We start from the raw sequence: 4,746 nt of genomic DNA, 5'->3' as shown, positions 1-4,746 counted from the left end.
AGTGTCAGAAGAACTGACAGGTAAATGAACAGTCTATCATTATTTTATTTTATTCTCTTCTTGGAAAAACAAAAGCAGGAAAATATCTGACTTTAAGCCCATTTTAGAAGAACCATAATATTCTATTCTCCTCCTCTTGTTTATCTTGTTGAGAAGGTATCTTTTATGCAACCAATTCTGTAAGTGCAAATCAGTAACACAATATTCGATTTCATTCAAATGGCATTACAGATAACCTATTGCATGCCAGGCACTGGTCTAGGCTTTGCATGGAGGATAAATTACAACATAGCCCCTGGTCTCAGAGAACTTAAAGACAAGTAAATCTAGATAATCTAGGACATGAAAATAGTCAAGAAACATGGTCTGTTCCAGAAGCGCATGTTTAATACTGTTAATTTAGATTACATCATGGAGGTTCAGACTAACCAACTGGAAGGTTAGCAAATATTTAATCTTCCAAATGTATTTGTCATTTTAGTAAGGCAGTGGATCTGGAAAGTAATTCAGTATCACAGATACATTTGGAACTATTTTTTCGTGATCCTAATCTTTGTGCCAAGAAAGCTGCGAGCATATTGCCATCGACACCCAGAAAATAAAGCATCTTCCTAAATCTGCTCCTGATCTCTAACTTTATTCTGCCTAAAAGGGAAAAGTGCATAAGTGCAAGAAGAGAGGTTTTAAAAAATTACTGACCTGCTTTCTTTTTACCTGATTCTCTGGTAGGTGCTTTCTTTTTACCTGATTCTCTGGTAGGTGCTAAGAAGAACTTAGAAGAGCCCTCATTGCCTAGAGCAGGCACTCATTGTAACAAGAGTCATCATGGTCAGTGTTACTACCAACATCAGGAAGGTGAGCTGCAAACAGCATTTTGATACAAAGTGCTCCAGGGAGATTCTCTGTAGCCACTGGTTCTATCTTCCTACCTACAGAACATGCTGGGATTAGGAATTTATTTTTCCTACATAAGAATGATGACAAAATAGGCAGATGGTGTGAGACATTTTCTCTTACCCCAAAAACAGCAGAATTTTATGGCCAATATTCTATCTTCTACTGCTTTTCACTACATAGAGTCTTAACAAACTCATATTATATAGCTACGTTCTCCTTATTTTATTCCCTGTACACAACATGCAAGTAATTTGAGGGTAGATACTCTGCCCCTTACTTGACACAGCAGAGGTAATCAACAATCAACAAGTGTTTCTTCCCTGAATGTGAGTATTGTTGGAATGAGCTTTCCTAAAATATCATTTATTAGACATGGAGAAAAAAGAAACAATCTACTTTTTTTAGTTATATTGGAGACATAGATACATCAAATTAGACTTGGTTGGTTACTAGAAAATTTCAATAATTGCATGTTCCACTATACACAATTTTTGTAAATATTTAAAACTTTAACATATATTAAAAAATGCTTACATGTATGTTAAAATTATGAAAACTCTTGCATGTGTTGAAGTGATTATATAGTGAATCTAATAATAGTACTTGTGTAGAATCTTATATCAAGTATAATCTTATTCAATGATACATATGGATATAGATATGTACTTACGTGTGTGTGTGTGTGTGTGTGTGTGTGTGTGTGTGTGTGTAGAGACAAAGGATGTGTTTGATGTCCTGCCAGTCCCACGTCCATTCTCCATTCTCATAGAGTAAAATTTAGGCATATAGTTCATTTTATCAGGGATGAGTCCCCAGTTGAAGCAGATGAATCAGATTCTCTCATTTGGAAAACTGAAAAGGAGATACAGGAATGCCAGTCTGACTTCATTGTGGTGCACTTGAAAAGGGAACTCATATGTTTGGTTTCCCATGTGTCACCACTGAGATGGAAAAGACCGAACTGTTGTCTGTGAAGAGTGTACAAGCCCAGATTCATCAGTCCTGGGAAAGAAGCTGCTTTGTTTCAGAAAGGCATTCTGGGTCTTGACCCTGAAACTTCCTGAAGCCTGGCTTCCTGTTCTTTAGTGTCTTGAACACTTTGTGTCCTGACAACAGTCAAGATGTTTCCCTTAAGCTAATTTGAGTAGACTTCAATTACCATACTGCCTTGCTGACAGTCTTTTAAATTCAATTCAGCAAGTTCAGAAATACTGATTGAAGACATACTGTATATTGGGCATCGTGGGAAGGTATACGTATGGGTAAAAAGAAACTTGCCTCTCCCCAAAATTAATTTTGTGTTAGAAAAAGATAGATTCAGGTAGATAAGTTCAATATATGTGTTGTGCTATCCATGATACATAATGACATAAAATCTTCCATAGGCAAATAGTGAAGTCCCTACTAAGATTAAGCTGTAAAAACAAAGTGTGGGTTTTCAGGAGGAGTAAAGATATTATCTGCGTTAGGTATAAAAAAACAGTGGAGTTAATCAGGTAAGTACATTACTGACAGAAAAAGTAACAGGAGCAGGACATGGAGATGTAAAATCCTACATTCAATTATTCATTTTAAGATTTGCAGAGTATACAAAACAGGCCAGCCACTGTTCAAGATGCTTTGAGAGCAGCAGTAAACAAAGTAACTTTAAAATAAATCCCTCTTTTACGATATTTACATTTTTGAGGAAGAAAACATTTTATATATGTACATATATATGTGTATGTATATTTTATTAATAAATCACGTATTCACATATGTGATAAATATGCTATAATATAATAAAATAAATGAATAAAATATATAGTACAACAGTTCTTACATTTTAGCATGCATCAATGACATATTTAGAGTGCTGAAGGAAAACATTTTAGCCTAGAATAGTATATCCATGAAAAATATTTTCTGAACATGAAAGAGAAATAAAGACTTTCCTAGACAAACAAAAGCTGATGGATTTCATCACCACTATAGTGCATGTCCTACAAGAAATGCTAAAGGGAGTACTTCAATCAGAGTTAAAAGAACATTAATGAGCAATAAATAGTCATCTGAAGGTACAAAATTCAATGGTAGCATTAAGTACATAGAAAAACACAGAATATTATAACACTGTAACTATGGTATATAAACTGCTGTTATCCTAAGTAAAAGAATGAAAGATGAACCAATAAAAAGTAATAACTATGATAACTTATCAAGACAAAGTTGATACAATAAGACATAAATAGAAACAACAAAAAGTAAAAAAAAAAAAAAAAAAAACGGGGACAAAGTTAAGCATAGAGCTTTTGTTAGTTTTGTTTTGCTTGTCTGTGTTATGCAGTGTTAAATTGATGTCAGGTCAAAATAATGGGTTACATAATAATATTTTCAAGCATCATGGTAACTTTTAACCAAAAAACACACAATGGATACACACACACACAAAAGCAACAATTTAAATCATAACAGAGAAAATTACCTTGACTATAGGAATACAGGAAGAAAAGAAAGAAGGAGAGAAGACCACAAAACAACCAGAAAACAAGTAACAAAATGGCAGGAGTAAGTCCTTACTCATCAATTATAAAATGAAATGTAAATGAACTAAACTCTTGAATCAAAAGACATAGACTGGATGATTTTTTCTTAAAGACCCATTGATCTGTTGCCAACAAGAAACACACATCACCTATAAAGACACACATAGACTGAAATTAAAGGGACGGGAAGAGATATTCCACACGACTAGAAAGCAAAGGAACAAGAGTTGCTATACTGTAGAGTCAAGGTCACTATATAATGATAAAGAGGTCAATTCAACAAGAAGATATAACAATGTTAAATGCATGTACATGCAATACTGGAGAACTCAGATATATAAAAGAAATATGATTAAAGCTAAAGAGAGAGATAGGTGCTGATACAAGATTAGCTGGAGAGTTCAACATTCTCCGCTGTCAGCATTGGACAGATCATCCAGACAGAAAATCAACAACAACAAAAAAACATTGAACTTAAACAGCACTGTAAACCAGATGGATCTAACAGATATTTACAGAACATTTCATCCAAGAGCTGTAAAATATACATTGTTTCCTCAGCACATGGATCATTCTCAAGGGTAGACCATATATTAGGTCACAAAACAAGTCTTAAAACATTCCAAAAAAACTGAAATGGTATAAAGTGTTTTCTCTGACCACAATGAAAATAGCTAGAAATTAATAACATAGGAATTTTGGAAACTATACAAATATATGGAAATTAAACAATATGCTTCTGAATGACCAGTGGGTCAATAAAGAAATTAAGAAGAAAACTGGAAAATGTATTGAAACAACTGATTATGGAAACACAACATACAAAAATCTATGAAATACAGCAAAAGCAGTACATAGAGGGAAGTTTATAGCTATAAGTACCTACATCAAAAAAGAGAAAAAATCTGCAATAAACAACCTAACAATGAATCTTCAAAAACTGAAAAAGTGAGGGCAAACTAAACCCTAAATTAGAAGAAGAAAAGAAACAATAAAGATCAGAGTGGAAATTAAAAAAAAATTAAATTAAAAAAATACAAAAAATCAATAAAACTTGTTTTTTCAAAAAGTTAAACAAAATTGACAAAACTTTAGGCAGACTATGAAAAAAATAAGATCCAATTAAATAAGATCAGAAAAGGAAAAGGAGACTTTACAAATATACTGCAGAAATTCAAAAGATCATTTGTGGTTACTGTAAGTAACTATTTGCCAACAAATTGGAAAATCTAAAAGACATTGACAAATTTGTAGATATGTACAATCTATCAATATTGAATAAGCAAGAAATCCAAAACCTGAAAAGACTAATAGCAGGCAATGA

The sequence above is a fragment of the Callithrix jacchus genome, chromosome 3 (assembly GCF_049354715.1).
Source record: "Callithrix jacchus isolate 240 chromosome 3, calJac240_pri, whole genome shotgun sequence".
Taxonomy (NCBI): domain Eukaryota; kingdom Metazoa; phylum Chordata; class Mammalia; order Primates; family Cebidae; genus Callithrix; species Callithrix jacchus.
This window is presented reverse-complemented; position numbering follows the sequence as displayed.